Source organism: Humulus lupulus, chromosome 9, assembly GCF_963169125.1.
Source record: "Humulus lupulus chromosome 9, drHumLupu1.1, whole genome shotgun sequence".
Taxonomy (NCBI): Eukaryota; Viridiplantae; Streptophyta; class Magnoliopsida; order Rosales; family Cannabaceae; genus Humulus; species Humulus lupulus.
In genome coordinates, this window is record NC_084801.1 from 136258815 (window position 1) to 136272973 (window position 14159).

Here is a 14159-nt window from a genome sequence, read left to right on the forward strand (position 1 = left end):
GCTCGTAAAAATGCAGGGGGAGTTCTGGGTTCGGAGCTCGATCCGCGGCCCTGCTCTTCAGGCATGAGAAGACCCTAGAGGGTCTCTTAAGTTGCCCAGGCACCACGGTGCAGGTAGGGCGTGTCGTGGCCCGTGTCCCCCAGGAGAGAGCCTTGGGGCTCTCTGACTTATAGCGCACCGCAACCCTAGGGGGCTGGGCCACGGCTCAAATTAGGGGAAATGGCCAAAACATGGTTTTAAGCTCGGGAACTCAAATTTAAGGGCTCGGGAAGGATTCTACTACCCAGTATAGTAGAATTCGAGGTCTTGGAGGCTAGAATATTATTTCAAAGTTATTAATTGGTTTAGTTTTTGATGGATATTTATTATTAGTCCGTTGTGACTAGGTTTTAGCGCTAAGGCTCAAGTTTAGGGGATCGTGCTCAAAATCGCACTATACGGTCAGCTCAGGACTTAGGTAAGATATTTGGTTGTGCCCATAGAGCATGGCATGTCCCGATTATATTTGATTTGTGTTATGCATGAATTCTTATAATTGTTATGCCATGTTTGTGTGATTATGACTGATCGGCGAAGGCCGGGATTGGCGGGAACAGAAATAAGCATGTTGAATGCAGGTCGAATGACAACAAGTATGCTGAATTTAGGCCACCATGGCATGGCCATCTAGGTTTTGTACTCACCTGTTCGAAGAAGACAGTGAACCTGGTGCCTGGTAATGCACCTTGGTCGACATAGGCCGCTATGTGAATAGTCAGTTGTATATGTTTAAAGTTATGGATTTCTTGGAATGAATTGTGATATGCTATATGTTTGGAGTTTTCTTGTTGGGCCTTGGCTCACAAGTGCTCTATGGTGCAGGTAAGGGCAAGGGAAAGGCTGACTAAGCATGAGTTGGAGGGCACGGAGCGGCGTGTACATGTTAGGCCTACCTAGCCGCCACGGTTCGGGTAATTTTTAGGAACATTGGGCAAACGTTTGATTTTGTCGCTTAGGTCAACTGTACCCTAACTTTTGAGTAGTAAATATATTTTAAAACAAATATTTTGGGATCCCAATGTAACACTTTTATGATTTGAATGAATGTCCAACCATTTTACCTAAGTTTCATTAAATGAGTCTTTATTTCAATTTTATCACGCTTTTTAGTCTAATACCTCGATTAGTGAGTTATTGGCACACTTTAAAATCACATGGTAACGGTTCTAGGGTAGTAGGGCATTGGAACTTGGTATCAGAGAGAGGTTTATGGTTCTTGGAGATTGACCAAACATGTACGGTCGCTGCCAAAGACAAGCTCGACTTAGGGTTGGTCAGTATTAAGTGAATTACCTATTTAATTGCTTGTCTGAATTTCCCTATTTGCCTTATTAATATAAATAGAGCATGATAAGTGTATATAATGCTAGGGCATGGCCCCTTTGACTACTATATGATTATGATATGTGTGCATTGTGTTGATTTGATATTTGTGTTTGAATGATTGAACTGGGAAGTGGTTTCTTTGGATGTTGTTATCGTGCCTGATGTGCGTCGTCATTTATTGTAGGCAGATTGAATTTATGCCTCGGCGATCAACTAGATTCCACAACAATATGGCTGAAGATAACAACCAGGGTCAAGACCCTCCACCTGCCCCACAGAACTGGCACCAAATGTTTGCAGAAATGCAAGCGAAACTTTAGAGAACTTAAGATGAACTCTGAGAGTTGAGCTAGCAGGCTCCTCCTTGGGATGTTGGACTACAGGTCCCACATGTTGTGGCACCAGTGTCGACGCAGCCTGTGGTAAAGAATAGGTGGGAGCCTATGTGTGAAAGGTTCAGAAAGCAACACCCTCCCATCTTTGAGGGCAATCCAAACCCACTCGGGCAGAGCAGTGGATGAGCATGACTTCTTCTATCCTGGATTTCATGAGGGTGAAAGGAAACGAGAGGGTGGCTTGTGCCAGTTATATGTTAAGGGAAGACGCCCGCATCTGGTGGGAAGTTGTGTCTCAGAGAAGGGTTATGACTACTATGGCTTGGGATGAGTTTGGGGATGTTTCCAATAAGAAATACTACAGTGTTGCAGTTCAAGCTGCAAAGGTGGATGAATTCACCAATCTGACTCAAAATAGAATGAGTGTTACAAAGTACGCCTTGAAGTTCAACTGGTTGGCAAAGTTCAGACCGGATTTGGTGCCTACTAATATGGCACGAAAGAATCGCTTCAATTGGGGGATGAATGTGATGATAACCCATGATGTTAAGATAAAAATGGATCCATGGACTACCACTTATGCTCAGGTAGTATAAAAAAGCCCTTACTGTTGAGTGTGTCGAAGACCAGATATGGAAAGAAGGCACCGCAAGGCACGATGCTCGGAGGATGGTGTCTCCCTTCACTGGTTCTGGCTAAGGTAGTGGCCCTAGTGAGCAAAAAAGGAAGGGCCCGTATTCTTTTATTCCTTCTGGTCCAAATAGGAGAGCACGGGGTGCCTTTGGTGGCCCTCAGGGTGGGGGAGAGAACTGGAGAAGCTTCCCAGAGTGTCCACAGTGCAAGTGACGACATCTGGAGGAGTGTAGAGTTAGATAATGCTTCATCTATGGGAGTGTCGCTCACTTGAGGAAGGACTGCCCATAAGCCAGAAAATAAGAACCAAAGAGGAGTGACAGCCTTACTCCAACCAGAGTGTTCACTTTGACCCAGACCGAGGCTGAGGCTAGTCCCTCAGTCATTACAGGTCAGATTTCTAGTATCTGTTCTTCATTTGCTACATTTATTGATTCAAGAGCTACTCATTCATTTGTATTTGCTAGGGTGATAGACAGCTTGTGTAGACCTTATGATCTATATGCTAGGGGATTTAGGACTTTGTTTCCAACCAGGGAATCGGTAGTCTCTAGGAGGTGGGTTAGAGCATTACCAGTAGAGATAGATAGTAGGAAGTTGTCTGTGGATCTGATTGAATTGGTGATGGATGACTTTGATATGATTCTGAGGATGGATTGGCTGGCAAAGTATGGGGCCACAATAGATTGCAAGAGAAGGATGGTAACTTTCGAGCCGTAAGGAAATGAACCTTTTGTGTTTGTGGGGACAGTGAGTGAACCACGAGTACCTATGATCTCTGCATTGAAGGCTAGAGACCTATTGTAAGAAGTTTGCATAGGATTCCTAGTGAACATAGTGGATACATCTAGGGTCGTTTGAGTTGGATCGGGTGAGACTAGGTTGGTTTGTGAGTTTTTTGATGTATTTCCACCAGACCTGCCAGGATTGCCACCACATTGAGAGATTGAATTTTTCATACAGGTGGCACCAGGAGCGGAGCCAGTATCAATGACACCATATAGAATGGCTCCAACAGAGTTAAAGAAACTAAAGAATCAGTTGCAGGAATTACTGGATCTAGGATTCATTAGACCTAGCTTTTCACTGTGGGGTGCTCCAGTGCTGTTCGTAAAGAATAAGGATGGGTCCTTGAGGATGTGCATTGATTACAGAGATCTGAATAAGTATCCACTGCTCAGGATCGACGACTTGTTTGACCAGCTACAAGGGAAGATGGTGTTCTTTAAAATTGACATTCGGTCTGGCCACCATCAATTAACGATTAAGCAGGAAGACAAACCAAAGATTGCGTTCCGTACAAGGTATGGACATTATGAATTCCTGGTCATGTCTTTTGGATTAGCCAATGCACCAGCGGCCTTTATGGATTTTGTAATGCCATACTGCCTTAGAGTCGTTACTAAGTGAGTTCAAAACGTTCAATTAACTCGCTAATCGAGGTTTTAAGGAAAAAGAGTGATTAAACCATAATCAGAGTCTTATATTTTGAAAATAATTCCATTCATTGAACAACATAAAGCATTTAACATTTGGGATCCCAAAATACTATTTAAAAATATTTACAACTCAACAATATGTTAAAATTTGACTAAACGACAAAATCTAGATTTAGTACAACTATCTCCCAAAATACCCCTGGCCGTGGCAGCCAGGCAGGCCAAACATGTACGCGTCGCTTCACGTTCTCCGTACTCATGGCTGGTCAACTTTCCCCTTGCCCTTACCTGCACCACAGAGCACCCGTGAGCCGAAGCGCAGCAAAATAACCCTCACAAGCAGATAATATATGCATATTAAACACTTAACATATAAACAAGCCATTATCAAGCTAACCACATATGGCCATGCCGTCCCAGGCGCTTTACCAGGCCCTGGGTTCGCGGTCCACACCGTGAGGATATCCCATGTATCCTTTAGGGTATCGCCCTGGCAACTCGCACTCCGCATGCTAAACGCTACTCCCGGCCCCTTGCCATTCTCGGCCTTACCGCTCTCAGCCTTCGCCGTTCTCGGCCCTCACCGTTCTTGGCCCTCGCCGTTACCAGCTCTTGTTGTTCATTCACATATATGCACACATAGCATAACTAAGCATATACTTAAACATAAATAAACTCAACCAAAGGGGCTATGCCTTGCAACACAATCATATAGGACCGTGCCCTGTAATATAAGCTCTACAGGTACAACAGTTTTCTTACCTGTGTCCTGAGCTATCCGCGATCACGAGCACAGTCCCAAAACCCGAGCCTTGAAGAAATCCTAGTTACAACGCATGAATAATAATCAACCATCACGTTTTAATCCATTAATTAGTTCCAAGACATAATTCTAACCTTCGGGACCTTGGTTTCTACCAAACTGAGTAGTAAAAACCTTCCCGAGCTTTAACGTTCAAGTTCTCGAGCTAAAAACCCTCATTTTGCCAAAAATCCACTTTTGGGCCGCGACTCAACCTCCCTTAAGCACTGCGGCACACCCCAAGATAGAGGCAAAATTGCCTCACATCTGCCAGCCTAGGGCCGCGGCGCCCAAACCTTGCGCACAGCGCCTGGGAAATTTCTTGAAGCCCCACTAGCCTATAAACTCAAGCGTGCCGCAGCGCTGATGAACAGGGCCGCGGCTCAACCCTGAAACCCAGAAATTTCATGCAATTTTCACAAGCTAACTCCTCTGGAAATCATCCCAAACGCACCCTAACAACAGAATTGAGTCCCATAATCATCTTAATACACTTTAAGCAGCACATAAGCCCAGAAAAACAAACCAAAATTCTACTATAACTCAAGTTCAATTATCTAAGCTTTAACCCCTCAAACTTCAGCAAAAACAGAAGAAAATTAAACAAAAATCGAGCTTAGATCCTTACCTCTAGAATGGTTTCGATCCTCAGCTGATGCTAACTACTTCTATACCCCACTTCCTTCAATCCTCAAGCTCCTCCCTTGACTTTTAGCAAGTAAAATCTTCCCTAGCTTAGTGAGAGAGAGAATCGACTTTAGAGAGAGAGAGAGAGAGAGAGAGAGCTTCCTTTAGACTGCTTTCCTTCTGTTTATTTTCCTTTCCATTTAACCCCTTCTAGAGCCTTTAATCAGTCAAGTAAACCCAAGAATATCCCTTACCAAAAGACATAATTGCCCCTAAAACTTATTCTAACCATTTAGGTAACCCAAGGGCAATTTAGTCATTTGCCATACCCCGCTTAGTCCCCAAGTAGTCTAATAAATCTTAATTAATCCTGACATATCCCAACCATTACTTAATTACTACCTGCTATTAAATAATTCCCGAACACATTATAATATCCCCAAAATACCCCTAAGCTCCTCCCGAGCCGGGTATTTGACCCCGTTGTGACTTTCTAGCTAAATCACTCCCTAGGACTGTCTCAGATCATGCATCACAAATATCACATATATTGCATTTATGCCCTCAACAGGCTAAAACTACAAACATGCCCCTAATAACCAAACGGGGCCCACATGCATATTTAATTCACCTAAACATGCATTTCTAATCACATACTCATCAAATTCACATATAATAATAAATCACTTATTGCCCTCCAGACACACTAATCAAGACCCCAAGCCTTATTAGCAAATTTGGGATGCTACAACTATCCCCTCCTTACAGAAATTTCGTCCTCGAAATTACCTGAACAACTCGGGATACCACTCCGGCATCTCTGATTCAAGTTCCCATGTCGCCTCCTCAACTTTGGTGTTCCTCCACAGCACTTTCACCAAGGCAATGGTCTTACTCCGCAAGACTTTATCCTTTCTGTCAAGAATCTGAATTGGATTCTCCTCATAAGAAAAATCCTAGTCCAGCTCCAAATTCTCATAACTCAATACATGCGTCGAATCAGATACATACTTCCGGAGCATGGATACATGAAAAACATCATGAACCCCTGATAAGGCTGGAGGCATCGCCAACCTGTAAGCTACCTCTCCAACCCGTTCCAGAATCTCGAAGGGGCCAAAAAACCTAGGGCTCAGCTTGCCCCGAACACTAAACCATTTCACTCCCCTCAAAAGTGAAATCCTAAGAAACACATGGCCACCGATCTGAAACTCTATGCTTCTGTATCTCAAGTCCGAGTAACTCTTCTGACAACTGTAGGAGGAGAGCATTCGAGCTCTAATCTTCTTAATCGCCTCATTGGTCCTCTGAACCATCTCAGGACCAAAATAACTCATCTCACCCGTCTCATCCCAATGGATAGGTGACCTGCACTTCCTCCCATAAAGCATCTCATACAAAGCCACTCCGATAGTCGCTTGATAAATGTTGTTGTACGAGAACTCAATCAAAGGAAGTTACTTACTCCAAGATCCCTCAAAATCTAAAACACAGGCTCGTAGCATGTCCTCCAATATCTGAATCGTCCTCTCAGACTGTCCATCTGTCTGAGGATGATAAGCGGTACTAAATCGTAACTGCGTGCCCATAGCCCTCTGCATACTCTCCCAAAACTTGGAGGTGAAAGTGGGGTCCCTGTCGGATACTATCGACCTTGGAGCCCCATGAAGTCGAACAATTTCCTTCTCATATAACTCAGCATATTGTTCCATAATATAAGTCTTCCTGACAGGTAAAAAGTGGGCGGACTTGGTATACCTATCCACAATCACCCACACCGAGTCATGCTGTCCCACAATCTTCGGCAAACCAACCACGAAGTCAATGGTGATATCTTCCCATTTCCACTATAGAATTCCAAGAGGCTAGAGCAACCCTGCTGGCCTCTGATGTTCAGCCTTCACCTGCTGACAAGTTAAGCACTTGGCCACATAATCCACCACATCCCTCTTCATGCCCGACCACCAATACAAAGCTCTCAGATCTTGGTACATCTTCGTCGTACCTGGATGTAAGGAATAGGGAGTGGTATGCGATTCATCTAAGATCTCCCGCCGGATATCAGAATCCATCGGAACACAGATTCGACCCTTGTACTTCAATAACCCCATCTCCAGGACAGAAAAGTCCTTGTCCGCTCCGACTAAGACATTCTCCTTGTGACCTCTCAACTGGGAATCCTTCCCCTGCACCTCCTTGATTCTCTCAAGGAGCATAGACTGAAGAGTGATGTTGGCTAACCGACCAACCACCAACTCTATTCCCGCTCTGGTCATCTCCTCCGCTAACTTATTGGATATCTGCCTCGAACTGTACAAGTGTCCTGGGCCCTTCCAACTCAATGCAACAGCCACTACATTAGCCTTCCCAGGATGGTATAGGATATCACAATAATAATCCTTAACCAACTCTATCCACTGCCTCTGGCGCATATTCAGATCCTTCTGAGTAAAGAAGTACTTCAAACTCTTATGGTCGGTGTATATCTCGCACTTCTCACCATATAGATAATGTCTCCAAATCTTAAGTGCGAATACCACCGCTGCCAACTCCAGATCATGCGTGCGATATCTCTGCTCATACTCCTTTAACTGTCTCAATGCGTAGGCTATCACCTTACCAGCTTGCATCAACACACATCCTAAACCCTATCTGGAAGCATCACAATAAACCATAAACTTCTCATTATCTGTCGGCAGACTCAACACTGGTGCGGTGATCAGTCGCCGCTTTAACTCCTTGAAACTATTCTCACATCTGTCTGTCCAAACATACTTCATTTTCTTCTTTGTCAATTTTTTCAACGGCGTAGCTTTCCTAGAGAACCCCTCAACAAACCGCCGATAATATCCTGCCAATCCTAGAAAACTCCTCACTTCAGGAACACTGCTCGGTCTAGGCCAATCTCTCACTGCCTCAATCTTACTTGGGTCAACCAGAATCCCCTCCTTACTAACGATATGGCCCAAAAATGTAACTTGTGGTAACCAGAACTCGCACTTGCTAAACTTAGCATATAACATATGTTCCCTCAACCGCTGCAATACCAATCGCAGATGCTGTTCATGCTCTGTCTCTAACTGAGAGTATACCAAAATGTCGCCGATGAACACAATCACAAACTTATCCAGATAGTCCTTGAAAACCCTATTCATCATATCCATAAAAGCTGCTGGGGCATTGGTTAATCCAAAGGACATAACCAGGAATTCATAGTGTCCATACCTCCTTCGAAAAGTGGTCTTTGGTATGTCCTCTTCTTTAATCCTTAATTGATTGTAACCTGATCGGAGATCAATCTTGGAAAACATTGTCCTTTCTTGTAGCTGGTTGAATAAATCGTCGATCCTAGGCAGTGGATACTTGTTCTTAATGGTTAACTTGTTCAACTCCCTATAGTCAATACACATCCTAAGAGATCCATCCTTCTTCTTGACAAATAACACTGGAGTACCCCATGGCAAGAAACTCGGTCTAATGAACCCCAAATCCAGTAACTCCTGCAACAGAATCTTCAACTCCTTCAGCTTAGCTGGAGCCATTCTGTAAGGTGTCCTAGATACTGGCTCCGCCCTTGGCACCAACTCTATAACAAAATCAATCTCCCGCTGTGGCAGCAACCCTGGCCGATCCGCTGGAAATAAATCTGGAAACTCACATACCAATCTGGTCTCCCCTGGTCCAACCGACACAACCCTAGAGGTATCTACAACATTCGCTAGGAATCCTATGAAACCGTCCTGAATCAGGTCTCTAGTCTTCAGTACTAAAATCATGGGTACTCGCGGTCCACTAACTGTCCCCACAAATACAAAGGGTACCTCCCCTTCTGGTTCAAAAGTCACCATCTTGCGCTTGCAGTCAATCGTCGCCCCATACTTTGATAGCCAATCCATCCCTAGGATCATATCGAAGTCGTCCATCGCAAGCTCAATCAGATCAGCAAACAACTCCCTACCATCTACCTCTACTGGTAAAGCTATAATCCATCTCCTAGAGACTACCAGTTCCCCAGTCGGCAACAAAGTCTGAAAACCCCCAGCATACAAAATACTAGGTCTACACAACTGATCTATCACTCTAGCAGACACAAACGAATGAGTAGCTTCTGAATCAAACAATGCAGTATAAGAAGAGCCAGCACTAGAAATCTGACCTGTCATAACCGAGGGGCTAGCCTCTGCCTCAGTCTGAGTCAAAGCGAACACCCTGGCAGGAGCGAGACTGTCGCCCTGTTTCAGCTCCTCTTTCCTGGCTTGTGGGCAGTCCTTCTTCAAATGATTGGCACTTCCACAGACAAAGTAGACCCTAATCCTGCACTCTCCTTGATGACGCCGCCGGCACCGAGGACACACTGGGAAACTCCTCCAGCTGTCACCTCCGCCCTGTTGGCCACCAAAATCACCCCGTGCCCTCCTATCCGAGTTAGGAGAAACAAAAGAATATGGGGCCTTTCTCTTCTACTCACTGGAGCCACTACCCTGACTGGATCCAATAAAAGGAGGCACTGTCCTCCTGGCATCGCGCCTAACAGCGCTTTCTCTCCAAATCTGGTCCTCGGCCCCCTCAGCTGTAAGTGCCTTGTCCACAACCTGGGCATAGGTAGTAGTCTCTGGATCTTAAAGTAATCTTCACATCACGGGCGATCATAACGTTCAATCCCCATACAAATCTGTCTCTTCTTGCTGCATCTGTCAGCACTAAATCTAGCGCAAACTTTGCCAATCGGTCAAATTTCAGAGCATACTCTATTACGGCCAACCGGTTCTAAGTCAGGTTGATAAACTCATCAACCTTCGCAGCTCGAACTGCAACGCTATAATATTTCTCATTAAAAATGTTCCTGAACTCTTCCCAAGTCATCACTGTCACATTCCTCCTCTGAACTACTACATCCCACCAGATGCGGGCATCCTCTCTTAACATGTAGCTAGCACAAGCTACCCTCTCGTTCCCCTCAACCCTCATGAAATCCAGGATAGAGGAAACCATATTCATCCACTGCTCTGCCCGCAATGGGTCTGGTCCACCCTCGAAGGTGGGAGGATGTTGTTTCCTGAACCTCTCATACAAAGGTTCCCACATGTTCTCCATCTGAACCGACACTGGTGCCACAACATGCTGAACTGGTAACCCAGTGACCTATGGAGGCGCCTGCTGTCTAAACTATCGAAGTTCTTCCTTTGTTCGTTGCAGTCTTGCTTCCATTTCGGCAAACATCTGTTGCCAATTCTGTGGGGCAGGTGGAGGGTCCTGACCCTGGTTGTCATCCTCGGTCCTACTGCTGTGGAGTCTAGATGATTGTCGAGGCATCACGACAATATGCCTACAATCAATGACGTCGCTCATCAAGTAAGATAACAACATCCAAAACCACCTCCCATTCACATCAGCCAACCATAAACAATAATCCATATAACATACAGACAACATATAACACACAACGGGCCATGCCCTGGCATCATGCATATGTTAACTCATTCATCATGCTCTATATAAAGTAAGCAGGCAAACAGAGCATTCAAGCACATATTCAAGCATTACCAACCAACCCTGAGTCGAGCTTGTCACTGACAGCAACCGTACATGTTCGGTCAATCTCTAGAAACCATAACCCTTGGCTCACTCTGATACCAAGTTGTAACACCCTACTTCCTTAGAGTCGTTACTACGTGAGTTCAAAACGTGCAATTAACTCACTAATCGAGGTTTTAAGGCAAAAGTGTGATTAAACCATAATCATAGTCTTATATTTTGAAAATAATTCCATTCATTGAAAAACATAAAGCATTTAACATTTGGGATCCCAAAATACTTTTTAAAAATATTTACAACTCAAAAATATGATAAAAGTCGGCTAAACGACAAAATCTAGGTTTAGTACAACCATCTCCCAAAATACCCCTAGCCGTGGCAGCCAGGCAGGCCAAACATATACGCGTCGCTTCACGCTCTTCGTACTCATCGCTGATCAACTTTCCCCTTGCCCTTACCTGCAACACAGAGCACCCATGAGCCGAAGCCGAGCAAGAAAACCCCCACAAGCAGATATCATATGCATATTAAACACTTAACATATAAACAAGCCATCATCAGGCTAACCACATACGGCCATACCGTCCCAAGCGCCTTACCAGGCCCTGGGTTCGCGTTCCACACCGTGAGAATATCCCAGGTATCCTTTAGGGTCTCGCCCTAGCAACTCCCACTCCATGTGCTAAACGCTGCTCCCGGCGCCTTGCCGTTCTCGGCCTTGCCGCTCTCGGCCTTCACCGTTCCCGGCCCTTGCTATTCATTCACATATATGAACACATAGCAGAACTAAGCATATACTTAAACATGAATAAACTCAACCAAAGGTGCTACACCCTGCAACATAATCATATGGGGTCGTGCCCTGCAATACAAGCTCTACAGGTACAGATGTTTTCTTACCTGTGTCCCGAGCTATCCGCGCACCGCGATCACGAGCACAATCCCTTAACCCGAGCCTTGAAGAAATCCTAGTCACAACGCATGAATAATAATCAACCATCACGTTCTAATCCATTAAATAGTTCCAAGACATAATTCTAACCTTCGGGACCTTGGTTTCTTCCAAACTGGGTAGTAGAAACCTTCCTGAGCTTTAACGTACAAGTTCTCGAGCTAAAGACCCTTATTTTGCCAAACATCCACTTTTGGGCCACGGCTCAGCCTCCCTTAAGCGTCGCAGCGCGCCCCAAGACAGAGGCAAAATTGCCTCACATCTGCCAGCCTAGGGCCACGGCGCCCAAACCTTGCGCCGCGACGCCTGGGAAATTTCCTGAAACCCCACTAGCCTATAAACTCAAGCAGGCCGCAACGCTGAAGAACAAGGTCGCAACTCAACCCCAAAACCCATAAATTCCATGCAATTTTCACAAGCTAACTCCCCTGGAAATCATCCCAAACGCACCCCAACAATAGAATTGAGTCCCATAATCATCCTAATATATTTTAAGCAGCACATAAGCCCAGAAAAAATAAACCAAAATCCTACTATAACTCAAGTTCAATTATCTAAGCTTTAACCCCTCAAACTTTAGAAAAAACTAAAGAAAATTAAACAAACATCGAGCTTAGATCCTTACCTCCATAATGGTTTCGATCCTCAGCTGATGCTAACTACTTCTAGACCTTACTTCCTTCAATCCTCAAGCTCCTCCCTTGACTTTTAGCAAGAAAAATCTTCCCTAACTTAGTGAGAGAGAGAATCGACTTTAAAGAGAGAGAGAGAGAGAGCTTCCTTCAGACTACTTTCCTTCTGTTTATTTTCCTTTCCTCCTAACCCCTTCTAGAGCATTTAATCATTCAAGTAAACCCAAGAATATCCCTTACCAAAAGACATAATTGCCCCTAAAACTTATTCTAACCCCTTAGGTAACCTAAGGGCAATTTAGTCATTTGCCATACCCCGCTAAGTCCCTGAGTAGTCTAATAAATCCTTATTAATCCCGACATATCCGAACCATTACCTAATTACTACCTGCTATTAAATAATTCCTGAACACATTATAATATCCCTGAAATACCCCTGAGCTCCTTCCGAGCCGAGTATTTGACCCCGTTGTGACTTTCTAGCTAAATCACTCCTTAGGACAGTCTCGGATCGTGCATCACAAATATATCACCAATATATCACAAATATCACATATATTGCATTTATGCCCTCAATGGGCTAAAATTACAAACATGCCCCTAATAACCAAACGGGGCCCACATGCATATTTAATTCACCTAAACATGCATTTCTAATCACATACTTATCAAATTCACATATAATAATAATAAATCATTTATTGCCCTCCAGGCACAATAATCAAGGCCCCAAGCCTTATTAGCAAATTTGGGATGCTACAGATTTGATGAATAGGATCTTCAGGGAGTATTTGGATTAAGTTTGTGATCGTATTCATCGATTACATACCGGTGTACTCCCAATCAGAGACAGAGCATGAGCAACATCTTCGTTTGGTACTATAGCGATTGAGGGAGCATAGGCTATATACTAAGATTAGTAAATGTGAATTTTGGTTACCCTAAGTAACATTTCTGGGCCACATCGTGAGTAAGGAGGGGATTCTAGTGGACCCAACCAAGATAGAGGCAGTGAGAGATTGGCCGAGACCGGGCAGGTTAGAAGCTTCTTAGGATTAGCATCGTATTATCGACATTTTGTTGATGGATTCTTCAGAATAGCTACACCATTGACTGAACTCACTTGTAAGAAGACCCAGTATATCTGGATAGATATATGTGAGAATGGTTTCAAGGAGTTGAAGCGGTGACTGGTCACGTGTAATGCCCTACTTCCTTAGATTCGTTACTATGTGAGTTAAAAGATGTGTCATTAGCTCGCTAATCGAGGTTGTAAGTTAAAAGTGTGACTAAACTGAATTTAAACTCGTTTAAAGATGTTAAGTATAAAACATTTGATTATTCATTGAAATCTTAGAAAGTTTTAAAGTTGGGATCCCAAAATACTATTTAGGAAATACATTACAGATCAAAAAAATATACATGGTCAACTTAGGTGACAAAACAACTACTACAGTACATTTTCCCAAAAATAACCCTGGCTGTGGCAGCCAGGCAGGCCGAACATGTACTCGTCGCTCCACGCTCTCCGTATTCATGGTTGGTCGACCTTTCCCTTGCCCTTACCTGCACCATAGAGCACCCATGAGTCAGAGCCCAACAAGAAAACTCAACACAAAACATATAACATATGCATAACTATCCATAGCATACAACAAAACAGCCAACGGGCTAAACACATAGCGGCCAACGGCCTGGGTTCGCGGTCTTCACTGGGAGGGTGGCTCCAGCACCCTAGGAGGTTCTTTCCCTAACAGCTTGCACTTAGCATGCTCAACACCGATCCCAGCCCCTTTTCGTACCCAGCTTCTTGTCGTTCTCGGCCTTCACCGTTCCCGG